Raw genomic sequence first — 27,762 nt, 5'->3', positions numbered from 1 at the left:
TTTGCTTTTTTTTTCTGTTCATGTAGACATAAGGAGGGAGAGGTCTCTGAGTGACATGTAAACGTATTCTTAGGTGTTTGGCAACTGCAGGGTGATAGTGTTGAAAGAACAAAATGTCAGTTTAGAAACGTGGGTGTGAGCCTTCCATAAAGATACATTTTGTTAGGCATTGTCATGTAGGGACAAGTGGGAAGCTTACAAAATCAGAGGAAATGGGTTTCCATGGTGGCACAGTGGTTAAGAATACGCCTGCCAATGCAGGGGACACGGGTTCGAGCCCTGGTCCAGGAAGATCCCACATTGCTGCAGAGCAACTAAGCCCGTGCACCACAACTACTGAGCCTGCGCTCTAGAGCCCGCGAGCCACAACTACTGAAGCCCGTGAGCCACAACTACTGAGCCTGCAAGCCACAACTACTGAAGCCCATGCTCCTAGAGCCCATGCTCTGCAACAAGAGAAGCCACTGCAATGAGAAGTCCGCTCACTGCAATAGAGTAGCCCCCACTCGCCGCAACTAGAGAAAGCCCATGTGGCAACGAAGACCCAACGCAGCCAAAAAAAAAAAAAAATCAGAGGAAATTTTATGCTTTGGAAACAGCTTTAGAAGATGAGGCTTTGAACCCGGGCAACAGCTACTCCAGATGCCAGCAGGTGGAGCCCTCCAGGGCAGGAGCCCAGGTGGGCCAGGCGGCATCACAGCCCCCTGGGAAGGCTGTCCTCAGTCTCTCCTTCTTGGATACTGGACCACCCCTGTTCAGTGCAGAAACAAACTTAGTATCAGGAATAGGTAAGAGTGGGGGTGCGTCAGCTGACCTAGTTTGGTACCTTTTGGGTGAATGAAGAGTTCTGGCTGGAGGAGATAAGGATTTTCCACTTGGCAATGGAGAGCAGGTTTGATTCATGAGAGAGGGACTGAGCTTTGTGAAAAAGAACTGTAATTCTCTGCGTTCCAGGAGGAGCTCCTGTACCTTATCTGTGCCTTATTAGGTGGGCCTGCCTGCAGGGTATTCGATTTTGTTAGATGGAATCTTACGAACTGGCTGATATTCAGCCAGATTTGACCTAGAAAAATGGCTCTTTTACATGGTTCAGTCTAATAGCTTGTCCAAGTTGAGTATCTCTCACAGGGCAGGGTCCAAGCTCTATTTGTGCTTTGTCTTGTTCATCACATTTTGGTTAATGTAACTGCTGCTGTTAAAAGATTTCTGGCACTGGAGTAGGGAGGGGGCTTCTGAATGGCCTCGGCGGTGGTGGCGATGGTGGAAGAGTGGGGTTCTGTGTGTCTAGCAGCAGTAACACCCACCATATGTGAGTTTGGGGTTTGTAAAATGGTTTCTATTCCTGTCCTGGAGCTCCTGCTGTAGAGCAGTTGAAAGTTACTGTTGCTGACTTACTCTGTAAAGATGTTTTATTGAGGAATTTGATAATAGGCTTATGGTTAACATTCTGAAACACTTAGTGAAGTCAAAGGCTTGTTGATACCAGGAGACAGACAACTGTTAATGAAAATCTTAACGATCCTGGCAGGACATGGGTGGAGGTCTCAGGCACTCTCCTTGTGAACGAATTAGTTCAGTTTTTATTGTTCATTAAGTTATGAGTCAGTAATTCAGTAATATAAATGTCACATCTGAGTACTCTTGAAAGTGGATATTCACTGCCTGGTGAGGGTAAAGAAACACTCTCAGTGAGGAGGTTCTTAAGGCTTCGGCATCATATAGGTTAGAAAGTGTCATTTTGCTTTTAAAGTTTAGGCTATTATCTGTGTGTCTGGGAGCCAGGGAAAGTGAAAACCTGTCTGATTATCACACCAGTTGCTTGCTTTTAACATGTGCCCACTGATGGGCTTTTTTTTTTTTTTTTTTTTTGCGTTATGTGGGCCTCTCACTGTCGTGGCCTCTCTCGTTGCGGAGCACAGGCTCCGGACGTGCTGGCTCAGCGGCCGTGGCTTATGGGCCAAGCTGCTCTGCGGCACGTGGGATCTTCCCGGACCGGGGCACGAACCCGTGTCCCCTGCATCGGCAGGTGGACTCTCAACCACTGCGCCACCAGGGAAGCCCCTGATGGGCTTTTTTAGCCAACTAGAAACCTGAGAAAGTGTTCACAGTTGTCATTGGAGTAGAGAGTAGAGATGCTACCTTTTAGTAAACTTTACCTAAAATTTGGGAAGCTGGTAAGAATATCTGCGTGGTGTTTTCATGTTGGTTTTCACTTTGAAGTTATTCCTGGAGTCCTGGGGAGTCCCGGGCAGGACGCTCTGATGTTGTCAGGTGGTGGCTGGGACGTTGGTTTGGTGTCCACCAGGGTAGGGAAATTAGAGCCTAAAATGTTATCATTTGGAGTCTTGCTTCTGCTGTTTATGTCATAGAAGAGGTTTAGAGCTGATGTGTATTTGTAAAAACACATGTGATAGATAGACGGAGGGAAATGTAAAACAGGTGTAAAAAATGCAGATATGACACCACATTGCAGTGTGAAAATGTTGTGGTGATTACACCGTCCTTTAATAAAAATGGACTTTTAACTGCATCGTTTTTTCTTAGTAGTATAGTAAACCTTCTGTTTACACAACTTCGCCTGAGTATTTTGTAAAAGTCAAACAGCCAAGAAATATAATTTCCTCAAAAGTCTTTGTCTTGCCCTTTTACAGATGGCGTAAAATCAGGTGTGTAAAAAATAAAACGCAGTTTGAGCTGACGTGAAAGGTATTTCAGATTTATGCTTTGCAGATGATATTGGTATGATTAATGCATTCATTACTTTTTTTTATTGCTTTTCACAGATAATGTACATGATGCATGGAAAATGTTGTGGGTTTAAATCTTTGCCAGGTTTAGACTGTGACTATCAACAGATGTTATCATATAAGTACTATAATTATTATAAAATAAAAAATTTGTCATGAAATGCATTGACATAAATTTCATTTATGTAAATTGCTTTCATTAGTATAAAACCTTAGCGTAGCTGTTAGGGTTTGTGAAGCACTTTAGATGAGATTAACTTGGTATAATGTGGTCACAAATGGGCTGCTTTAAATTTAACTGACAAGAAAATAACACTCAAAAGTTAGGAAATTACTGAGGCATTTGTTTTCAGCCTGTGTTGCTGGTACCGCTTAAATAGGCTGAATATGAATTAATAACAATGGACTGCTGGCTCGATAATTACGGAAAATAATTTAAAGGAGACCTTAAGTAATCACTTAAAAGTATTTTGGTCGTGTTTTCTGCTCTGTTTCTGTTTTTCTTTGGTATGCCACTCCATTGTTTCAGTACGGCCATTATCAATAGTGTTTAGGTTTGCACACCAAGAGTTTTGTCAACAGAGTTTTGGTGCATTAGGGCCATGACATAGAAACTTGCACTCAGCTGTTTTGAAATACGGACCTTGGGTGCCTGATGAAGAGGCTTTGTCAACTCTTTATCAGCTCTTCCGAGCAGTAACTACAACGCTGCAGTCATGTTCCTGTGGCCAGGTGGTGACCAGTGGCTTTCTCACCTCAGGAGGCACGTGGCCTACCAGAGCTCACCTTGGCTCTGAGCTCTCTGTGTTGCTCTTTTCTCTACATCCTTTTAAACAAAACAAAGCAATGCATCCTCTTCCCTGTGTTGCAGATAATTTACCATCATATTGCCCTTCTGATCCAGGCTGGAATGGGCCATTCTAACTAGTTCACTAAAATTAGTCCTCTGAATTTTACGGAAGGCCACTGAACCAGACTGTGATCGTGGACTTGCTGTGGTCACACAGGGTCATGTCACAGTTAGTAGGCGCCAGACTCATCTCTGGTTCCCACAGCAACATTTTTAGATCCTACTGTGATATAGAAAGGTGTTTTGTGTTTACTTTTTTATTTCTTCTGGGAGATATCTTGCTTTCCAAGGACTGCTTGTTGGATTACTTTTCTGCCTTAGATGGGTTTGACAATACTTCCCTGAGAAAGGGGCTGTTCACCAGCTAGGACAAACAGAGCTGTGCTTGTGTGGGAGCAACCCAGGTATCACTGTTGAGCAATCAGACATCATTTAATTGTATCATTAAAATCAGTCTTATCAAAACAGCAAACGCCACTAATGAATCAGTTTGCTCCTGTGCTCTCAGCCAGTAAGGCAGGATTGTGGCCTTCTACCATATCATTCATCAAACTGACTTCAAATGCCCTGTCCTTGCCACTGTAGCACTGACCATGGACACGCACCAGGTGCCTGGAGCAGACCCAGTTGGGGCTGGGCTGGGAGCCACATGGTCTCCCCACTGAGAGCCAGAGGGCCTGGCTCTGTCAGGATCAGAGAGCGTAGCGAGGTCCTTGAGCCGGCAACCACTGAGGGGCTGGCACTGCTCTGGGCCCAAGGCGTGGAAGGAGGAAGATGCAAAAGAAGAAACTGATTCCGTTCCTGCCCAGAAGAATTCCCAGTTTTGTTGGGGAGGTGGAACATCTGCCTTGCATAAAATATTGATAGTTGATTTTTTAAAATATTTATTTATTTATTTATTTATTTTGGTTGTGCCGGGTCTTAGTGGCGGCATGCGGGATCCTTACTTGTGGCACGCGGACTTCTTAGTTGTGGCATGCATGCGGGATCTAGTTCCCTGACCAGGGATCAAAGCCGGGCCCCCTGAATTGGGAGCACGGAGTCTTACCCACTGGACCACCAGGGAAGTCCTGATAGTTGATTTTTAAAATTGTCATGCTAACTGGGCACTAAAATCTGAAATACTAAGAAGCTGAAAGGTATAATCCAGGAAGTCTGCCTGGAGAAGGGGGAGTTTTGATAGGTCTGATAGTTTTTTTGAAGGAAGGAGCTACGGGGGAGGGGTTGGCAGGTGGCACAGGTCAGGGACAGGGAGAAAGAGGGCACATCTTATTTGTAATGTGTGGGGCAAGTGAGGGCCCTAAGGTTGGTTTAGTGAGCTGGGCTGAAGACTGGCATGGAGGATCCTTGTGCTGCTCTCTCCCTCGTTCAGTGTTGCCTCAGGTTTAAGGTATCTGAAAGCAAACTCTTATTGTCTTTCTGTCTTTCCTACAAGAAAGTTTCCTAAAAGAAACTTGTTTGTTTGTCTCAGGACCACCATTCTCTCAAGCACCCAGACATGAAACTGAAGAATTATCTTGGTGATCAGTCACCAGGAACTGGTCAGTGACTGTGCTTGGTCTGGGTGCACGTCTCCTCCCCCTAGCGCTCCGGAAGGAGCTTCCTCATGGCTTTTTACCTCTAGGCCCTCTCTGCCTTCATTGGCCTGCATGCTGTTTTATTGTGACCAAGTTGGTATCTGCTCAGAAAATCCCAGTTCCTTTCTGTTACATCTTACAAGACATCATCTTCTCAGAGGTTTTCAAAGCTGCCCACAGTCTCTAACCTTACCTCTCATTACTTCTCTGTAAGAGGCCTCTTTAGTCTGTTAGAGATTAGAACTGTAAGGTACCCGAGAGGTCGCCTAGTCATCCCTTTCACTGAAGAAGTGGGGAAGCCAAGGACAGGGGGGCAAAAAACATTAGTGGCCATACTGGAACTGGAGCTAACACTTACAGTATAGTAGGGGAGGGAGAGCATAAACAAAGAAAATAACGCATGTATAATTGCCACTTATGGTAAGTGCCATGAAGAAACATCCTAATAGCTAATGCTTGATGAACACTCCAACTTTGGGCCAGGCACTATGTTGTAAGGACTTTACATGTATTTATTCATTTAATCCTCACAAAACCCTGTCTTCCAGAGAATATTTACCTCATTTTACAGATAAGGGTACCAGAGTTTAGATTAAGTGATTTACCCAGGGCCCCGCAGTGGAGTTGGGATTTGACCCAGGCAATCCCTTCCATTTGCCAGTGTGGATACTGCCTCTCCAGCAGAAGAGACGGTTGAGAGAGAGAAAATGGGAAAACTGAATTCAGCTGGAGGAGAGCTGTCAGGGAAGACCTCTCCAAGGAACTGATAAGCTGATGCATTTTCTTTTTCTTTTATTTCCTTTGTCCATTGAGACATTTCATTTGCACGTGTGTACTACATCCCTAGGAAAAGAATCCCGGGATTTTCTTTCCTGTGTTTTGTTTTGCTGCTGCTTTGTCCGTGATGCCAGCTGAAGTTGTCAGTATAATGAAACCAAATGGGCAATCTGCCATTTTTTTAGATCTTTGAGTTGCACATCAAATCTGGGACTGATCACTACACACTTGTTTAACTTGCCCATGAGGTTCACAACAATTTTCCCAGCTCTGTGGTCATCAGTGATTTCAAATTCGCCAATGTAACCATTCTTCGTTATTACTGTTAGAAACTGGATGATGACTTTGGAGCACAGTCTAGTAAGAACCTGGTGTTTGCATCTCTTTGGCATCATTGATGTTCTTGAGAGCATCAGCCAGGACATTCACATGCACAAATATGGCGGCCCAGAAAGGTGACAGGAAGAGGACAGGAGGGGTGAGGACATGGTGTTATGGGAAGTGGGCAGGCTGTCTGAGGACTTAGAGGATGAAGTGGAGGTGGGAGGGGGCAAAAAATTACATGAGGAGAATAATAAGGAGGCTGTTGCATTCATCCAGGTGAGACATCATTACTAGGTGGACACAGCAGGAGATTCTGGACTGGATAGTGACAAAGGGGAAGCAGAGAGGTATAGAGGTTGGAGCTGCTTTTAGTAGTTTACATGAGCAGGAACCAATGATGCCACACATAACACTTACAGGGAATAAAAATATCAAGAGAAAACCCAAGTTTCTCTACAAGGGAGGAGTGGTGATGGGTGGTGAGGAAGAAGAGCAGGAAGTGTTAAGTATGACTTTCAGGTTTAGGACCCAAGGAACTGGGTGGTTGGGAGTGACACTTACTGAGCTGGGGAAGTGTGGGAAAGGAACAGGATTGGTGTGCAGGGATCAAGGTTTCTGGTGTGGATATTGTTAAATGTGTGTTGCTACGAGACATCCCAGTGTCAACCCTAAGAAGGTAGTTTTGTGTCTGGGTTGTAGATAACTGGGGAGACATAGATGTGTATGGAACCAAGCCAATGTAATAGATGAGGTTACCCAGGCAGAAATTATAGTGTGAGAAGAGAAGAGGGCTCAGAACTCGGTCCATTTAGGGGTAGGATAGAAGAGGAGGTGTTGGCAGAAGACTGAGAAAGACTTTATAGTGAAATAGGAAGAAAATCAGGCCAGTGTTGTACACAGAATCCAGAAGAAGATGATGTTTTAAAAGGGAGAGAGGGGGCTTTCCTGGTGGCGCAGTGGTTAAGAATCCGCCTACTAATGCAGGGGACGTGGGTTCGAGCCTTGGTCTGGGAAGATCCCGCATGTCACGGAGCAACTAAGCCCATGCATCACAACTACTGAGCCTGTGCTCTAGAGCCCATGAGCCACAATTACTGAGCCCATGAGCCACAACTACTGAGCCCACGTGCCACAACTACTGAAGCACGTGAGCCTAGAGCCCGTGTTCTGCAACAAGAGAAGCCACTGCCATGAGAAGCCCGCACACTGCAACGAAAGGGTAGCCCCCGCTCGCTGCAACTAGAGAAAGCCTGTGCGCAGCAACGAAAATCCAATGCAGCCAAAAATAAATAAATAAATAATTTTTTTTAAAAAAGGGAGAGAGGAATCAGTTCTGCTGACAGTCCAAGTAAGATGAGTACCAAAAGATGATCACGCATTAAGCAACATGGAGGTCATCAGTGGCCGTAGGAAGGATCGTTTGTGTGGGATGGGGGTGCAGGGCAGACTGGAGAGGAAGTGGAGCTCATGTGCCTTACATAGATCTTTGTAGCCACAGACATTAGCCTCTTGTCTGTTCTTTCTGTTTGTAATTCAGCCCTTGCATTATCCTATTTGTTAGTGGTTTTCTTTCAGCCTTGTTTTGATATTAAACCTGTGAACATTAGTGCTAGGACGGATGAGGCTATTGAGGCCCTGTGGTGAAGTTGACAGTGAACCAGTGGTGGGATTAGGATGTGAGTAAGTGCAGCTTAAATCATGCAACAGAGGAATGTGACCACTTACTTTTGTCTCTCTGCATCTAACATATAAGTGCCTTGAGGGTGAAGACTTGGGTTGTGCTTGTGTACCTCTCCCACAGTGCCCTCCCAGCGTTACCTAGGTATTTTGAATACATGAAGCCCCTTGATTGGGCTCACATAGGTGATCCTAGTCAGTGCCTTTAGCCCCAGGGGAACATAGTGCTTTTGTCTCCTACAGGTTACTACCTAAAACCCTTTCTCACCAGGGACTTCTCCTTTCTCTCGTTTCCTTACTCCTAAACACAGATGTTTCCTAACAGTGACCAACTTACTTGGCTGCTAAGTTGGTATGTATGATGGGATGGTCTTTAGGGCCGTGGCACCCTTCCCAGAAGAACCGCATTGATCGTGCCTCTGTTCTGCAGGCAGTTTTGGAGTGTCGGAGAAAGAAAGGGGCCACTTGTGGCATCTCTAGTAAATCACCTCCACCGAGGAGAGGCTGAGGTTGGCACTTACGCGATGTTGTGGCTCCGCGGCTTCAGCCACCCACACCCAGCCTTTTGTAAATCTTGGTGTCCTGAGGGACCACGGCAGGTTCTGCCAGGACTCCACAGAGCATCACACTGCTGCAGGCCTTCTACCTGTTATCCATTAGGCACTCATTTTCGTTTCATGACAGTTCTTTTAATGTCAGATTCCTTTCCTTTTCTGTGACCACTGGTCCAGCCCTCTTGGCTGATTTGCTTTTCTTTTCTTTCTCTTTTTAAAATCATAACTTGGTGGCGTTCCAGATAGAAAAGTTTTAAAAGTTTGTTTGATACATTTTTTTAGGAATTATTTAAAAAGTTTTTGTTGTAAAAATGTTGCCTTAAGGTCACTCTGTAATACAGGTTTTTAAGGTCATACCTGTAATACAGGTAACTCTTTAATGTTGCATTATTTACCAGAAATGCAGCCAAGTCAGTTTTCTTTCTGACAGTTTGGAGAGTCACGAAGTATTTTATGAACTATTGAGTGTTTTCCAGGCGTTAGTAGCTCATTGTTGGGTGACCTGGGAAATAATGTAGGTGGTTTCATCGAAGCTTTCCAGCAGCCTTGCGGGGTTGGGTATTAGGAAGCCCAGGTTACTAATGGTAAGAAGGAACCTGCTCAAACGTACAGACGAAGCAGTGAGGCGCCGTCCTTCCAAGGCCAGGCTTCCCACTTATTCTGAGGCCACAGCTCTTCTCTAACCCAAGTCTATATTTTGAAGGGTTGTGGGGTAATTCAGGATATGGAATGCTGTTCTATTTAGGAATGTCCTAGACCTTTGAATGAACAACTCTGCTGTTCAAAATTGAGTCTGTTTCTTTGTTCTGTTTAGGAAACAGTGTTTATTTTGGAGGGCTTAAAAGAGGCAATGTGTTCTTTGCATATTTTGAAGAAAAGGGTAGCCAGCTACTGATAGGAATTTGACCTGTAAATTGCTACATGGTTCCCATGCCCTGCCCTGAAAGCATTAGTTTATAATACTTGATTGATCAGTTATTTGTCCTAAGTCAGCTACAGATTAGAGGTCAACTTCTACCTGGAGGGGGAAGTCTCTTCCAGATAGAAGGTCTGCAAAGAGCAGCTAAAAACTTAACTTGGCAAATTAGAACTCGGTGTAGAGAAGATAAACTTCTACACTGAGAGACCCCAGCTTTCTGAGCCATTGACCATACAATTGTGGACACAGGTGTGTAGAAGAGAGGGCCATTGTAATTCTAAATGTCTTAAACTGTGATTCTGTTACATAAGCTTGAGAATGAGTCTCTTTCCATCTTCCTATTTGTTTAAAACTGCAAGGTTTAAATAGAAAGGTTTAACATTTATGGATCACTCATACCCCACAGAGGTCAGCCTGGCCTCTCTCTCTTCCGGGAATGATAGCACCCTGTTTCATTTGTGTGGTCTGTTTAGCTTGTTAATAGATACATTTTTTTCCCTGACTGCATAGTATGTTTTATAATTAGGAAGACACAGAAAAGTACAAAGAAGAAAAACATACCTTCTGCCCACTTAAAAAGCAGTATGTGTGAATGTGTGTTTTGTGAGTATGTACGTATGTACATATATTTGGAGTCATATTGTAGATGCTTTTTTGCTCAGTTGCATCTTCTCACTTTATATATGGTGACCATTTTTCGCTGTCAGTAAAGTATTTTACTTCATGGTTTTTAATGGTGGGATATATAGAGGATTCCACTGAAAGGAAAGGCCATGTTTAATTTAACCAGTGCCTTTCTATCATAACTAACCACAGATGAGACTTTGTGAGCCTACCTTTCCTAAATGCTCCGTATAAATGCTGTCCATTGATCACAAAAGTATCCGGGAATCATACCAGGTTCTTCTTGCTAAAGACACTCAGGATCTTGATGCCCATTGAGATCAGGCATAGATCCAGTTACTTGTTAAAGTAAATAGAAATCATCATCTAGATTGAATTGATCTGTTGAAGCTAAAAAAATCAAGCCCTTCAAGTTACTTGAGAAGGTCAGAAGGAAAATGTTATGTTATAGGGCTTTGTAGCTACCGTTCTTACAGTGTAGGGCAATGGTGTAGGGAATATTTTCATAGAAATATTTCTCTTTTGGAGATTTTTTTCAGATAACGAAGGCTTGTTTAATTTGGGAAGAGTTATTTCATAGGAAATTCAATCTTTGTAAATCCTCTATCACATTTCCACACTTGCCAGTTCTTTGGCAAATGATGGGTTTTGAGTGGTTCAGAAAGGGTTTCTTTTTTTTTTTTTTTTTTTTTGGTTACGCGGGCCTCTCACTGCAGTGGCCTCTCCCCTTGCGGAGCACAGGCTCCGGACGCGCAGGCTCAGCGGCCATGGCTCACGGGCCCAGCCACTCCGCGGCATGTGGGATCTTCCCGGACCGGGGCACGAACCCGTGTCCCCTGCATCGGCAGGCGGACTCTCAACCACTGCGCCACCAGGGAAGCCCAGAAAGGGTTTCTTAAAAGGAAACAATTGTATATTTTATATATACTCTTCTTTTTATTTTTGAATTGGGTAAGTAAGAGAAACTTGTGTTTTCTCTTTGTATTTGTCTGTGGTGATATTGCTGGTTCTCAGAATGGTGATTACTTGTAATGATTTTTTAAAAATTTCACCGTATGAGAATGTTTTCTTGGGCGTGATGAATGGCTCCAAAGAACTTTAAAAACCCAACCAGTGATGTTGGCCTGGCGCTGGAGAGTTGCTGCTTAGAGATCAGTAATGGTTACATCTTGGTTTGGTATGCTTGGTGGTATCTAATCATGTTTTGTGCTTGGGAACCATGAAAGAATTTTCTTTTCAAGTCTTAGTGCATCATTTTTCCCGACGTTGATCAAAGGATGGAAAACTAGTATTATATACGTAGCCGGGGTATTCATAACTGACTTACATTCTTAATCTTTTGGCTGTTTGGTTGAAGTATATCTACGCCTCTTAAATATTGAAAGCATAATATCTTTTAACCTACAACTGCAGAGTTAAAATGAATTTTATGTGAAATATTTAGTTGTGGACCACATCTTCAGCTTTTTATATGCCACAGTGGTCTTGATTTTTCCCTTCCATTGTCTGATAGTGAGGTCATTTTCAGTCCTCTGAGAAATTCTATTCCCAGCCAGATGTGGCTCATATATTAAAAGTAGCACCTGTGGCTAATATCACAGCAGCTTACCATAAATTTACATGGTAACTAGGATTATATCTGTCAAGACTGTTAAAAAACATCTAGATTTAATTTGATTTCCAGTATTGTAGAAGCTATCCAACATTTTGCTTCATAACTATATTTTAAAAGTTAAAAATCACTCCATTGTTAAGTTTTATAGCACTCCTAGTGCCCATTAAGTTGATTTGTTCAATAGAGGTCAGAGTAAAGCAACTTGGCTACATTAAGATCGGAAACCAACCCATTTGTGACAAATTTAGTCCTTTCGTGTGAATCTTCTCAAGGTCTCTGCACTGATTGGACTCAGGTGTAGCTTATGTCAGTAGCATTTAACCTCAAAAGAATGAGCAGTGTGATTGGGTTGTTGTAAATTATGGAGCATTTTGCCTTTGCTTGTTTAAATGTAACTGTTGACTCTGCTGCCCATGCCTGACTGCTCAACTGCGTCTGCCTCTAAACGAGTAGTTTGGTTTTAAAGACATCTTGGAAAGTTGCCGTATGTGCCCTCGCTCCTTTCCCTTCTTTATGTGACCCTTCCTAAACTGTTTTATTCCCCATTATCCTTTGAGTCATCTCCCACATGTTATGATTTGCACACCTGCAGTTGTAAAATTATTTTGGGGTGTCATTATATCATGTTGTTCACCAACTCTTCAGCATTTATGAATACAATAATGATTCACCGTAAATCAAAATAATTTACAGGTTACAGAGAATCTGCTCCTACAAATAAGAATTCAATGATGAATTTCTTAGGTGTCCTCCCATTTGAACATGGGTCCTTAAAAAGAAACCGGTAACAACATATTTCTTTGTATTTGTGAAAACTTAGCTCACAGTCCAGAACTGAATTAAAGTATAAGTTCAACCTTCTGGACATCTGTTTTTAAGACATGTAAACAAATATAAACCAATTAAGAAATAGCAGCATCTCTTTCGTGATCAGTAGTTGTAATTGCCTTAGCAATAATCTTGCTCCTGAGTGAGAGAATCCTAAGTGTTGGCACTGAGCGTGGGGCACATGCACCTCAGCACAGGGTCCCTAACCCTGAGTGGGCATGCCCATTTTAAGTTGGAACTCAATGTGGGGCACTTCCCACTCTGTCGGTAATCTTTCTGGAGGGAAGTTCGTAAGCTTCTTTGAGCCTGAGCCTCACGAAGGAAGTGGAATGGTGGCCAAGAATTATTATGCTGAAAAGGTTGTGGTGATGGAAAAAACGATTAGGAGTGAAGCTAAAATTATAGACACTTAGTGTTACCAGGTGTAATCAGTCACTTAGCAGTATAAGAAAATACCTTACTGACCAATTTGGAACCTTCTAAAATATTTTTTGGGTGAATTACACATCTCTTCTTTACTCATGTACCTAGGATAAATTTAGCTCCTATGGGAAATTAGGTGCTCTACTGGTGAATCTGGATTGCTATTGCATCTGTGGAGAAGAGGGGTGAAAATATAAGATGGACATGCCCAGCACCACTTGCGCACACAGCCTCTCTTGCTTGCTTCCTCTCTGCCTCCTTTACTTCTTGCCAGGTCTTCATGGCTGATTATCTGCCCTCTCCTACCGCACTGTAAGCTCCTTGAAGCTCAGGGGCTGTGTCCTAGGGCTTAGAGACCAGGAAGGTGGTTGGTAAATGTGTACATTCCATACTTTCAGAAGCAAACTGTTAGGGAAATTCTGAATCTTCCAAATATGCTGAAGGTTTTGTTTTCAGATCCTGTATGGAAAGCAGAAACATAAGAAATTGGTAACTTGTTTTGCCGACCTTGATTCTTTTTTCTCCTCAGCCTTGCATTGCAGTTAGTAGCACATGTGTGATTTTGTTTCTAAAGGTGTCAGTAGACATTCTGAAGGGGTTAGGAAGCATGAGATTGCTGGCAATGAGGCTACCCTTGCCATGTAGCCACCTTCAAGATTTCTGTATTTAGCCTGCGAAGGGCCCAGGAGCTACATCTGCCCAGTGGCCAGAGATACAACCTTAGAAGGCTGATTTTGAGAATAGAAGTAAAACTTACTGTAGAAGATCTGCTTATTTTCAGAGAGAAGTAGTATTTCCCCTCAACTCAGAAATGAGTTAAATCCTGAAATAATCATGGAAGTGCACAGTGCCAGCTTTTATCACTCATTAATGCCATATTACCTCAAGTGGTTTAGATATGGGAGAAATGACTTATTTAAAGCCAAATGAACCAATTTTATAGCACTAAATTTGTATAAAGCACTTTTGCATGCATTGGCTTATAAGGCAATATTTAGCTTGGTTCTTTCATAAGTTTCATTGAAAAATGAAAGCTGGTATTAACTGCATTTTTATTTAGAATTTTGTTTTAAGCCATGCAAAATAGTATTGTGTAATTAGTTTTTCATATTATAATATGTGAGTAAATTATACATTTCTTGTAATGAAATTCTCATTTGGCAAATTTTGGCTTTTATAATACAGTTGCTATTGGTGAACAAATGTATTCATTTTACATGAAAGAGTTTTTCATTCATTATATCAACAAACATTTTTAAAATACATGTAACTTTTCCTGCACTAAATTATTAAAAATAAGTTTCATTTCAAAAACAAGGACTTTCTTATAATGAGGCCGTGTTATAAATCTAACATTGTAATATTCTGGAACTCTAATTAAGAATGGGTCCTGCTGGTAAATGTTGGGAAGAGGCAAGGAAGAAAGTTACAATACATTGCCTATTTACAAATTAACCATTACCTGCCAAAAGCACATCAGACCCACACAGCGGACATCCGCTAATCCAGTGGTTAGCCGTTCCGGGCTCTAATGCACACTGTTTTACACGTTAACGGTTTTGAAGTTCCAGGCCAAAGCTGACCTTTCACATGTGCTTCGTTCACAGTAGGAATCTCCACTCACTGCTTCCTGTCAAAATGGATTATGGTGACACAGCCCAGGGCTCACTTTGGCTGCAATTAAGTTTTTGATCAGAATTATTTCGTTCACAAACAATCACATTTGTTAAAATGTTACATCTGCCCTGAAAACCACTGGCAGCCTCTCAGTTTATCAGTGTGATGTGAGTGTAATTCTTCATTTGTTTTTCATAAAATGGCAAGCCATCTTATATATGTTATTTAATTTTTTTTTTTTTTCGTTTGCTGGTTTCTGCCTTTCATTTCATTGGGTTTGGAAGGAAACTATGTCTTTAAATTAGTACGAATCTGCTCATAGGCTTTGGGAATTTGAATGGAATTGGTTTTGGTGCAGAACAAAATTATCCAGTTGAGCCAAGATTCAAATATTATTGCCAAAAATTGTTAGTGGTAGTTCTCTTCCTCACATGAGGAAACATTTTAGCCCTGTGAGTGTGGGGTTCGAGGTTTTGATTCTGGTCTGCAGTTCCTGGAGTCTTCATGCCTATGATGTTGCTACCTTTCAGTGTTGATCGTCACGCATGTTTCGGGATCCATCGCTGCTGCCAGAGACTCTGGGTGCCAGAAGTGAAACCAGCAGTGGCTCTGTTAGCCTTACCTCTCATGGTTCTTTGACTAACTTTTAAAAGTCATTTTCTCCCTAAGAAATGGCAGTAGAGATATACTGAAGTAGTTTTTTCGCTGACTAACCATTTTATGTCTATAGTATGGTGTGGGTAGCAGTGGAATTTTTGAGTTTTATAGTTGATTTTCACTATTTGTCGAGTGTTGTCACCCTTTTACGAACTTCCCACTTTGGAGAAGACTGCATGGTAGTTTTGTGTGTTGGGTGGGGTACTTTGGGAGCACAGGATTAGAGTTTGGATTAGAGTTTGATTTAGAATGGAAATTAACCTTTGACTTACTTCTGTGTGAGAGTGGAGGCTGGGAAGTGGTGCTGAGCTGAGGTAGTGTGGGGTGGAGTGGGGGAAGGAATAGAGTTAGGAGGTTGTCAAGTTAGGAATGCTTGAATTCTGTCTGAAATTCAGGCATTATGTTTGGAAATTTTAATTACTTTAAAATATATATATTTAGAGTGCTGTAAAGGAGCTTATTATGAGCTTTTAAAAAATTGCATCAAAACCCAAACCATTTCCCATTTGTTTTGATGTAACCAAAGTCATTTATTACTAACTCATAAAATTATAAGTGGCAAAAGAAAGGTGTTGCACCAAAAAGAAGAAAAAAATCTCTTTATTTAGCGTTAATTTTTGAAAATTTTAAAATAAAATAGAGCCTGTCTCTACTTCTAAAATCAAAAAACTTTATTTAAATGGAATGATATAAATGCTGGCTATAATAATTTAACCTTCATTTTCTCTATTGTCGGATTTGTGAGCAGATTTTTCTTAAATCCATTATTATAAGTATGCTTTTAGTCTTTAAAAAAAATCTTATTTGGAATATACCTGACCATATTTGATGTTTAAAGGAAATATATTGGAAGAAAATACTGAATAGTATTGAATTTTGAGAGAAAACACCAACCTTGAACCTTCTAGAAAGGCATATGTGTGTCTGTTAGTTGTCATTATTCAGTATGGCCCTGCCTTCTTAGAAAGTGGTACATAATAAGAAGGTGGCCAGATAGAATTTCTAACTTTATTACATGCTTATATTAATGTAGTCATGATTTTCTTATATTCAGGTTTTGGATTTTGTTTCTGTTTGTTTTTTGAGATTCTGGAATTTTTAGAACCTTGTATCCCTAACCTGTTAATGCCTGTGTGTAATATGTAAGGGGTATCTTCTGGGTCATAGGAACCTTCATCATTTTTGACGGGGGTTTTTCCAAAATCTGAGGCAGTCAGGAGAAAGGATGATGCAGAGTGCCCCAGTCTATGCCAAAACGCAGAGACCACTTAAATCCTGTGCAGCGTCTATCATGTGAAGACACAATCTCTAGGCCTAAAACCTCTGATGCATCTAAAGAAGGAAACAAACGCATAAGAAAAACACATAAGGTGGTTCACAAGTGCTCTCTGTGAAAGGCTGAGGCAGACATTTGTGACTTGGGGTGTGCTCTCACAATATGTGAAACTGAAAGATAAATTGGACACTTAACTACCTTAAAGTTCTACTGGAGCTTGTAAAAACACTTCTGAGGTCCCAAATAGGTCATTTATGCCAGACAGAGAACTCTAGGTTCTTTCCTAACTACCATGAAGAAACAAACTCTCACTTCCTAAACAATATGGTTGCCGGCTTAGGAAAACCCCAGTCCGTGCAATAAGAAGAATCTTTTTTGTTTTTTTTTAATCACCAGAGAACACAGCACTTATCTCCTTCTGCTGGTCGTCAGGTCACACAGTGGGAGGAGCCCTGCCATCACTGGAATACCCCCTGAGGCCAGGGCTGAGAGGGAGGAGTAACTATCCAAGGTGGGAGTTCTCACTTTCCCTTCTGGGTCTTTCTGTATCACAGGACTTTTTGGGCACTTTTCCATATCATACTGCATGAGTCCAGAGAGATTTAAAGTTAAAGCAGCACACCTTTTTTTGTAAAGAAAACAAATTCAAACTAAAAATCGTAAGGCATGCTTTTCTGAGCCTTGGGGATTTGGGCTACAGTCCCCGCCAGTTCCGATCCTGTTGGTCTCGTGAAACATGGCTCTCTGGATTGTGCATTTCTTTCAGAACCACCCCCAATTTATTTCTGACCTCATGCCCACTCCCCATATTTACAGATCAGCATATTTTTTGTTTTATTATAACCCGGGATTTGCAGCTGGCCATAACTCTCAAGGTTTAAATGAAGAATACATCTCAGAAACCAGGGTAGGCATGGCCTCAAGTTTTCAGTGAGTGCTTGAGGGAGATTAGGCAAACCAAGAGGGTAATGAGACTTTGACTTCATTATGAAACTCTGCCAATATCATAATTTTGAAAACTTAAGATGCAGATCATTTCAGAGCAGTACTCTGTTCTCTAAGCATTAAAGACGAAAACAGAGCTCTTTTGTATCCTGACTCCTGGGCCTTCTCTCTGCCCCTCAGTGAGTAGTCCTCTCCTGGGCAAATTGGGGAGCTCAGTGTGAAAGTCGGGTGGTGGGAATTTCCTACCAGCAGATAGTCCAGCAGGTAGTGCTCCGCGCTCTCACTGCCGAGGGCCCGGGTTCGATCCCTGGTTGGGGAAGTAGGATCTTATAAGCCACGTGGCGTGCCAAAAAAAGGAAAAGAAGAAAGTTGGGTGGTGTGCCCACAGTCACATGTGGCTGGGAGAGATATTTGAGGATAAGAATTCAGGTCCCAGAGAAGGCTACTCTGGGGATCTTTCCACAGGGCACACTGCCTGCACACTGGAGGATTTGATGACCCTGCCATTCCCAGTTTGGTGGGTGGAGTATTTGTTCTAACAGTTTCAGTTGTCATGGTTTTGGCACAGCAGACAGTTAATACCTGAACTAATCGGTTGCTTTAATAAGCGCTCAGTTAAAGAAGACTTTATTATGCAGTCTAATGTTCTCACTGGACTTTGAAAAAAAGGATTTAAAAAAAAGCCTTCTCATTTGTTCCATAAATCCCCAGTTATACAGTTGTTCCTCAGTTTTACCTCTGAAATTCCACAATGTGCATTGGTAGAGAATTCAAAGAATCTTTTCAATATCTTGTAATAACCTATAATGGAAAAGAATCTGAAAAAGAATATATATATATACACACAAGTGAATCACTTTGCTGTACACGTGAAACATAAATAAACTACTTCAGTTAAAAAAAAGAATCTGTGTTCAGAAGGCTTGGCTTCAAAAGACATATTTGTATACATGTCTCTCTTCTACATGATTGAACTATTTACGTGAAATAGTTTCTATAAGAGAAAGTTATCCATTCTATGCAGCTTCAAAAAATAAGTAAAGAAGACCATGGAGCCGCATGGAAAATGGGTAGGATGTTTTAATGTAATAAGACGGTTAAGGATCCACAGTAAAAGAATATTATCATGACAGTTGTGGGAAAAAGGGCACAGGGAAAAAATAAAAACAAAATATATAATAGTTTTTTACTTCTTTCTCTAAACCTTCTGTAATGCTTTATTAACTTAGTTTTGCTATAATTAGCTTTTAGGTAAAAGGAAGAAATGGAAAAAGTATAATCTGACATGAGAGATTTGTCCTGAACCCACACGGAGGCTTTGGAGTTGGGCATACTTGAATTCGAATCCCAGACTCACTTTTTGTTAGGTGGTTGACTCCTCTTGGAGCCTCAGTTCTCTCCTCTGCAAAACAGGAAGGGTCAGCCTGATGGCGGGGTTGTGTGAATGCCTGGCCTGGAGTGGTGGTTTTTTTAAATGCCTTTTGGGTTTTCCCCTTTCCTTCTTTATCCAGAATGGAACAGTGAGAATCAGTGATATTTCAGCCCCTGAGATAGACTATGATCCATACATAGTCAGCAAGAATTAGTTATGTTCAGAGGGTGCTACTTAATCAGAAAGGAGTCTACTCAGGTGTATCCAAGTAAATGATAAAACAATTTATGGTTAATGCTGAAATAATCAGGAAGTAATCAGAGGTAAATTGTTCCTTGTGTCTATTAGGTGGTGCTATTATTGTTATCATTTAAAAATTTATTGAAGTATAGTTGTTTACATTGTTGTGTTAATTTTGGCTATACAGCAAAGTGATTTAGTTATACATATATGTGTACTCTTTTTCATATTTTTTTCCATTATGGTTTATCACAGGATATTGAATATAGTTCCCTGTGCTATACAGTAGGACCTTGTTGTGTATCCATTCTCTATATAATAGTTTACATCTGCTCACTCCAAACTCCCGTTCCATCCTTCCCCCACCCACCTTCCTCGTTGGCGAGCACAAGTCTGTTCTTTATGTCTGTGACTCTGTTTCTGTTTCGTAGATAAGTTCCTTTGTGACATATTTTATTTTATTATTATTTGTGTCATATTTTAGATTCCACATATAAGTGATAGCATATGGTATTTGTTTTTCTCTTTCTGACTTACTTCACTTAGTATGATAATCTCTAAGTCCATCCATGTTGTTGCTGCACATGGCATTATTTCATTATTTTTTATGGCTGTGTAGTTATTCCATTGTATGCTGCTACTATTCTTATTAGCTAATATTCTTTTTCATTGAACTTTACTGTGTGTGTGAGGGTGCTGTGCTATGCAGTTGGTACACATCATCTCCCTATGCCCAGATGGGAATCTCAACCTAGCCAAGAAATGTAGCTTGCTCAAGGACCCAGGTTTTGGATTCTTGGACTGATAGTCTTTTTTTTTTTTGCGGTACACGGGCCTCTCACTCTTGCGGCCTCTCCCGTTGCGGAGCACAGGCTCCAGACACGCAGGCTCAGCGGCCATGGCCCACGGGCCCAGCCGCTCCGCGGCATGTGGGATCTTCCCGGACCGGGCCACGAACCCATGTCCCCTGCTCCGGCAGGCGGACTCTCAACCACTGCGCCACCAGGGCAGCCCTGGACTGATAGTCTTTACATCTCATTGTATGCTTCTGTTACAGTACATGTCTTTTGTTTTGTTTTTTTTAGATTTTTTTAGTTTTTAAAATTTTTTAATTTATTTTTTCGATGTGTTTTTTAAATGTTCTTTTCCTCTGCAAATCAATTTAAAAGTTAAATGTTACCCACAGTTGATCTATTTCCCTATTGATGGATATTTGTTCTTTCTGATGTTCATTACTACAGTAAGTTTTGTAACATGCGTCCTTATATTTCCTTGTGGACAGGTGTGAGAGTGTCCTTAAGGTATAGATCTAAAAATGGAATTGCTGGGATAACCTTCTGGTATACAGATTAATAAACAAGGTTCAGGATTGTGCAAAGGTCAGGGCTTGGGGACAGTCACATAGTAGCCCAGTGACAAGGCTCTTTGTCCTTAGAGAACCCCTGTCCATGCATGAAGCCAGTGAAACCCATGGTGACCTAAGCCCTTGTGACTTAAGAGCAGCGTGAGCTGATTTTGAAGTGGTTCTGGAAATCTGCGAGGGTTTCGTAAGGTGCAAAGATGGAGTGCAAGTGGGGCCTCAGTCCAGGTAGTGAGTACTTTAGGGCAGAAAAGATCTACTTTTTACCACAATTCACTGTTGATAGCACCTACTTGGAATGTCACCCATGATACTGCAGATTTGTAATTTATTACCTTAAATTTTTATAAATGTGCAATAGTGTTCAGACCTAAGTTATTTTATGTCTGTTGCCTGAAAAAGGATATTCCAAAATGGTATTTTCCCTTTAATTTCCCAAATCAAAAAAACTCCAGCTTGTGATAGAAATGTAACTACTTGCTGTCTCCTTTCCTCTGCAGATACGGGTGAGACTGAAAAATGGTGCTAGTCAAGTTGGCTTAGCTTCTGTGCATTCAGGGACTGGTGGACTTGAGTTAGGATGTTGTAGTGTGGACTTCAGTGGAGCTGGGGTTGGGATGCAGTTGCCTAGTATCTGCTAGTTCTGTCTCATCCACTTGTGTTTAAGTAATCTCATTGCTTTCAGTGGAGGAATCCTATTTTACACTGGTCTTCATGGGCAAAGATAATTAAATATATTTGCCTGGGTAAGCAAATCGATAAACTTGTAATAAAGTGTATCAGACCGTTTCTTTGGCTGGACCAACCAGAACAGCTTGTGAAGCAGAGCTGTTTCCAATGGAGCATGAAAAGCTTTGAAAATTCTCAGTAATAGCAGAAAGCAATATTTGAAACCACCCTTATACAATTGTTTGTTTTCCTCTTCCCCAACCAAGTTTATAAAAATTTGGTCAGACAGGCATTTTGTTTTGATTTAAAATATTTTCAGTGAATTGTTATCTGCTGAATGCACATGTGTTCCTGCACTTTTTCTTTCACGACTGAAACTTTAAACCTTCCCTTAAGTCCCCCTGAAAACTTCCCTCTGCCCAGTAAGGTTTGCACATGGGAGGAGGGCGAAGGGATTTGGGCCCTGGAGAAAGCCCACAAGTTGAAATCTGCCTGTGCAGTCGTGCACCAGAAATGGCCATGGTTAGTGCCCTATGGGTTCTTTGTCTTTCTCGTCTACCAAGTTTCCTCACCCCCAAAATACGTTGGTTAATTTGGGCATTTCAGTTTGGTTAATCAGATCATGAGTGCCTGTGAGCATGGCAAGAGGCATGATTGAAGCATTTATAAAAATTTGGCTCATAGTAAGCCCCATAATTTGTTTTAAAGAATTACCTCTTCAGTGACATTATAAAAAAATAAAAGCCCAAAGATTGTGGTTTATAACACCACACCTGGTCCGGATTGTACTGGATGAATCCATATTTGCTTCACTGTAAATGATTTTGAGGGTGGAATTCTTGGATTGTTTTCTGTCTTGTAAGCCCTTGACATTGTACTGGTACCTGTGTGCGCACAAACCTCCTGACATGGGAAAGGCCAGCTCAGCCTCCCACTGAAATGCAGGTTGGCTGCATTTATTCTGCATGTTCCTAGAATGAGGAAATGATATGACAATAAACAGAAATGCCCTTGCTGAAGAGAGAAGGGAAGCTGGTGTTTATCTGGTCAGGTGGTTTAGATTAGCCATGATGCGGCTCTGTATTATGTTACTTTAAATCATTGTGTCCCAACAGGACATAAATTATGAAGATTGTTACAGTATGTTTCATCCTATGTAAGATCAACAAATTGGAATAATTTTTTTATAGGAAAATCACAGTGCTTTTGGCAAGGCTATTGAAGCCTTTAATTTGACTTGAGTATTTCTCAAATATTATTGCCTAATATATAAAGTATGATTTGCATAGGTATGAAATAATAAACTTATAAAAACAAAAGGGAAGAATTTCTCTTTAGCAGTTGCATCAAATGGCAAAGCCCTCTCACTCCATCAGGCTCTGTATGCTTTCTTTGTCCTGGGGCTTTAGAGCTAGCTGTGTTCTTTTCCTCTGATGGGATTGTAAGTGAGCTGTGCAGGTCTCGGTGCGGAGACGGAGCTTCGCTGTGTGCTGCCTGCCCGTCAGCCCTCACCTGCACAGAGAAGGCAACTGCTCTGTGGTGGAACCGTATGGGAGCCTGCTCTAAGGAGGAGAAAAACTTTCCCATTTACATACGCCCAGGAAAACAAACCGTTTTTTTTTTTTTTTTTTTCAGGATTTTGTGAGTTATTTTAAAAAAAGCAAAAAACCCAAACCCCAAAACCCTACTTGATCAACAGCTGAAGTTAAGGTAATTTATGTAAGAATATTACAAAAAGAATTGATTTAAGTAACCATTTATTCTTTTAAATGTTTCCTCTATTCATTACTGTCTTCTGAGTTACTAGAGTTATTTGTGAATTTTAAACACAGAGAGTTTTTCATTTGTATTCAGGATGCATCTACATTTATTTGGCTACACAGAGCAAATTTTCTAGATTAAAAAAATGGAGTAAAATTACTTTGTGTAGGATTCAAGCAAATTGGAACCTTTTCAGTGTTCCACAGTAGCACATTTTTTGTGCAAGGCACAAAAATGCACGTTCTTATGAGACCTCCGTACACTTACAGTGAACTTAAGAAGTAGTAGAGCCTCCGATTTACAAAGGCTGGGAGAAGTGAGACATTTAGGATTTGCTTAAGTCCATAGAATGAGGCAGAGCTGGGATTAGAACTTTTCGGGATACGATGACATCCCCCACCAGACCTTGTGATCTTTTGATACCAAAAATAGGGTAAGTGCTGAGCTTTTTTTACTTTCTTTGTGCCTCAAGCCCTGATATTTTTCTTTTAATTCTTTAGTAATACTGTTTAGAACACAAGACCAAAAAAGTACCTAGTTTCAATCAGTAAGGGTAGGAAGAGAGCTCTCCTTAAGCCTCATCATAACAGATTGAGGATAAATTCAGAATATATTTGTGGTTTGCTTCAGCTCAGTGTCTGAAGACTGACAGGTTCAGGGACCTTTCCAAGTTCATAGCCTGTGTGTGCACTTTGAAACAAATAAATACAGACGACTTATGGCATGGTGTGTTTCCACACCGGGCTTCTTCTGGATTGGCATCGTTTTCTGAGAAGCGGGTCTGGCAGGCTGTTTTCTTCCAGTGATGCATTGCAGCCGTCTATCACTGGATGTCCTCTGTGGAATGATCAGGATGTCTGATGGGGCTTGAATATTTGGGTGATGTATTTTTCCTACAGAAAATATTGGCAAATGTTGCTAAAACTGTACCTAAAAACTCTTACAAGGAGACTTGATTCTTGTTTAAAAATAAGTAAAAGAAAGGATAAGTATGAATTCACCAATGTGCAGACCTTTTTATACCATCGGATACTTTGTGAAGTGGAATGAGACTGTTTTACAAAATGTGTACTGCTTGTAGAAAATGTATTTACTGTACCATTAAGCCAGATCAGATACTGCTTTGTTTCTTTAAAATGCTTTTTGAGTGTCCCCACACCCAGATGGTAGGGGAGTGGGTGTTCTTTTTGCCCTGAGCCCTTATTTTCTTCCTCCACCCTTTTGGTTATTGTTACCGGATCTTGACTTTCAGTTTAATATAACACATCCCAGTTTGGGCAGAAAGAAACCATTTTGTCTTTTCTCTCTTTCTCTTTTCAAAATTAGGTGCATATACAACCTTATATATATAATAAGGCAAGGCCGTTTCCCGTCAGATATAAACTGGAATTATATAGTGTACGTACTAGTTGCATCTCTTAAAAGGAACCAGTTGATTATAAAGCAGAAAAGATAGGGAGTAGACTGCCATTTTGATATTATTCCATTTTTTTATTCCATTTTTAAAAATGTATTTGGCCGTATACTCCATATATCGTAGTGGTTTGGATGCATGAAGTTGAAGCCTAGGGATATTTTTCTGTATAAATTTGAATTTTTATAAACCTCATAATGATCACAATATGAAGGAGTGTAAATTGTAATTCTTACAGGGTGGCTAAAACAGAACAAACCAAAAACCTTGGTAGTCTTTGCCATACCTCTCCCCCGCAAGACTCCTGAAAGCTAACAAATACGGATTATCAGCAGGTTAGGAAAGAAAACCTCCAACAGGACTTTTCTGAGGCAACCGACTGGCAATAATGAATAGCAGCAGTGAACAGCGAGGCATCAGAAGTTATTCTGACATTAGGGAAATCGGCATTAATGGCTTCTCTGGTGGATTCCTCTCGGGTGATTTTGAAACCGTTGTTTTGGTCTGCTTTAGGGGGAAGGGATGGATAGAAAGCTGGTGAAATGTGCTGATTCCAAGAGAGCAAAACTAAAGGATTGTGAGAAATTCTAGAAAGAGCTAATCAGATTTAGCTGTTGGTCTGCCCAGTAGTAGCTGATGATGATATGGGGAAATGTAATTTAAATACATGTGCAGAGGAATTCGGAAATGAGTGGTAAAGGTGTTCTCAGCTTGTGGTCATCCTGGTCAGACCTTCTTTTTGGCACAGAAAGCTGTGTGAAACTTAGCTAGTTAGAGAACTTTCACTGCAAATGGAACAAAAACGAAGGACTCTTAGGTAAAATTGTGTGTACAGGTGTTTATGTTGCTTAACTCTGCTGCCTTGAGAAGAGTGGATTCATAGTAGCAGACCTTTATCAAACAGTAGTCTCCCTAGGAATTCAGGAGGAGTTTACTAATGTAATTATAAATCCTGATTCTGCAAAGAAAACTCTTTTGCACCTTGCTTTTTCATTTAACAGTATACATTGAAGGTAGTACCATGTAACTAGCTAAAAGAGCTGCCTTATTTTTCGAAATGGCCTAATTAGGATATTATGATTATTGCAAAAAAAATGGTGACTTAGGAACTTCTTTTAACGGCTCTAAAATATTATGGTTCTGTGCGTACAGCTTTTGAAAGTAATGTTTAGAAGTGAGCGTGCTATCTCACAGGTGGTGTACTTATTGCCACAACTGTGGGGGCACTAATTCAGCCTAAGGCACAGCAGAGCGGGCTGTTCTTTCAGTAGGTTGTGGACATTGTCTCAAGTGCCTGGGGAAGCCCGTTTTAGCTTCAGAGTTGGGTATTCTTGGCCTGAGTTGTTGGAAATGTTGGGCTCTGCAGTAGAGCACGTAGAAGGCAGGTAGCCTAGGGCCCCTGGATCGGCTGGGGTTGTCTGCCCAGACACACACACACACACACCGGACTGCCTAGGGGATGGTCTGCAGGCAAGGCCTTTAGTTTGGCTTCTCAGGGAGATGTGAGTCACCTGTTTGGTTAAGAAGCTCACTGACAGATTGCCAGTTCCACTGGAAATCTTCTTCTGAGGATACATCGAGAAACCGTTCTAAATATGTTTATGGTTTTCTCAGCCTTGCATAGGTGGATTTCTTTGGCCTTCCTATTGTTTTTGTACTAGGTTTGGAAAGGAATTCTTCCTTTCCAGGCCATAGACACTGTAATGTTAAAGTGTTGATGATGATAATAAACAGTAGCATTAACTGAGTGCCTAATAGAATGCCTGTCGTACTGTAAAGTTTGTTACATGAATTATCCCCTTTAAACATATGAGGAAACTGAGACTCATTTCAAATGTTAAGTAATTTCTTTGAGGTCACATAGCTAGTGAATAGCAGAGCCAGGACTTGAACCTAGGTCTCTGACCCTAAAGTCTCTGCGATTGACCACTGTGTCAAAATACCAGTGACAGTTTGGAGGAAAAAAAGCATGATCAAATACATCTTTGGTTGGATCTGCTCCTCACATTTCTCGTGTTGCAAGTTGAGAATATGCGTCTGTTGCCTGCAGATTAAGATCTGATGTTCCCTTTGCAGTGGCTAGAACCGTTGAGTGTTTTTCAGAGAAAGCCATCGTGAGACATGTAATCATATTCTGGGGGCAAAGAATGCCTTTCCTTGGTGCACCAAGCAATGTTTATGTGATGGATCAGTCACCAACACCAAGGGAAGGTCCTGTCCTGTGACATGTGCGTGCTTGGCAATGATCTTGCTGTGCATTTTGCTTAATAATTTTCATTATTTTTAATTAAAGTTGAAGAAGTGCAGACTCTAGCTGAAATTAAGGTAGGTTGTGTTGCCGGAATTTGGTAATTACTTTAATTGATCACAAGATAGTTTCCTTGATCACCAATTAGACTAAATTGCCGATCATGTTTCAAGACGTGAAGAAATGCCCAAACTGATTTATGTAATAGTGTTTTCATTTCTAATCAGACATAAATATCGTTTCCTTCCATAGCAATTGTATTTTATAAAAGAAGGGTTATAGGCCTGCAAACATAAAGGTGATTCATAAACAATAGAGTTCTAATTCATTGAATTAGTAAAGGAAGTATTTAGAGGCTTAATGGAGATTGTACTGGGGAAATTACTTTGGAGTTGCTGGTGCTCATTTTCTTAGTGGGAGATATGTTCTTTTTTAGTGCATAATTAAAATAGTCTATAATCAAAATATAAAAGGCAGCTGATTTAAAGAACATATCAAAGAGAATTGCTCTGAGTAATGACAGATTCATATTAGAACTTTAATAAATCATGTTATTTGGACTGAAGCTGCGTTTTAAATTCAGGGTGCTGTTAAACATTTCACAGATCAATACAGGATTTTTGTTTCGGTTTTGTGCATCTGATAGTCTTTCATATTTTCATGGAATAAACTGAAACAAAAGGAACTTTAAGAAAATTAAAGTTCCCAAAGAATACTTGATTTGGGGTTCATGGAAAAATCTTTTAATTGCTGATGGTTTGGAGATTTCCAAATGACAAACTTCATTGGCCCAATTTACTGTGATTGTAATGCTTACATTCCATAAAATGGCAGAGTGACTTAAAAAGTCATACTTCATCATGCATTCATGGACTTGTTCATAAAACGTTTGTAATTTGCAATAGAGGAAAGACTGAAACCATTATCAGCCATTATATGCTATTTGTTGGACATATGTTTGTTTGAAATGGCCGTGGCTCAACAGAACATGGCTCATAGACAAACTATGCTATAAATTGGCACTAAAAACCCACCTAAACAGGTAGGCATATGTTAAGAAGTTAATGTGAGCCAAAATATTTTAATATGAACCAGGTTACATACATCACAGGAGGATCCCAGCTCCCTTTACAGTGAGACCTTCATTTGCATGGCTTCTTCATTTTTTCCCAAGCTAACTGACTTTTAAAGTAGATCATATATATATTGGTTCAAAAGTCAAAAGGTACCAAGGAGTATAGTAAACCTCTTCCTGTTCCTGATTCTCAACCACCCAGTTCTCCCTTTC

The 27,762-nt window shown here is 40.9% G+C and overlaps 1 protein-coding gene across 2 annotated transcripts in view; it reads left to right on the top strand.

Moving 5' to 3' along the window:
- Positions 1-27,762, top strand: part of PCBD2 (pterin-4 alpha-carbinolamine dehydratase 2) — a 50,212-nt gene that overhangs the window by 10,330 nt on the left and 12,120 nt on the right. Inside the window, exon 1 of one of the 2 annotated variants that reach the window (XM_027097139.1) lies at positions 22,712-22,761. The exons of the other annotated variant lie outside the window; for it this stretch is intronic. The gene's annotated coding sequence lies outside the window, so the exon portion shown is untranslated. Of the gene's footprint in view, positions 1-22,711; positions 22,762-27,762 lie in introns of those variants that run through there. 2 annotated transcript variants of the gene reach the window in all.

The sequence above is a fragment of the Aethalodelphis obliquidens genome, unplaced genomic scaffold (assembly GCF_003676395.1).
Source record: "Aethalodelphis obliquidens isolate GAN/ISIS:26980383/991018 unplaced genomic scaffold, ASM367639v1 scaffold4, whole genome shotgun sequence".
In the NCBI taxonomy this organism is placed as follows: Eukaryota; Metazoa; Chordata; class Mammalia; order Artiodactyla; family Delphinidae; genus Aethalodelphis; species Aethalodelphis obliquidens.
The sequence above is the reverse complement of the archived record's forward strand: the minus strand, read 5'-3'. Positions and strand labels throughout refer to the sequence as shown.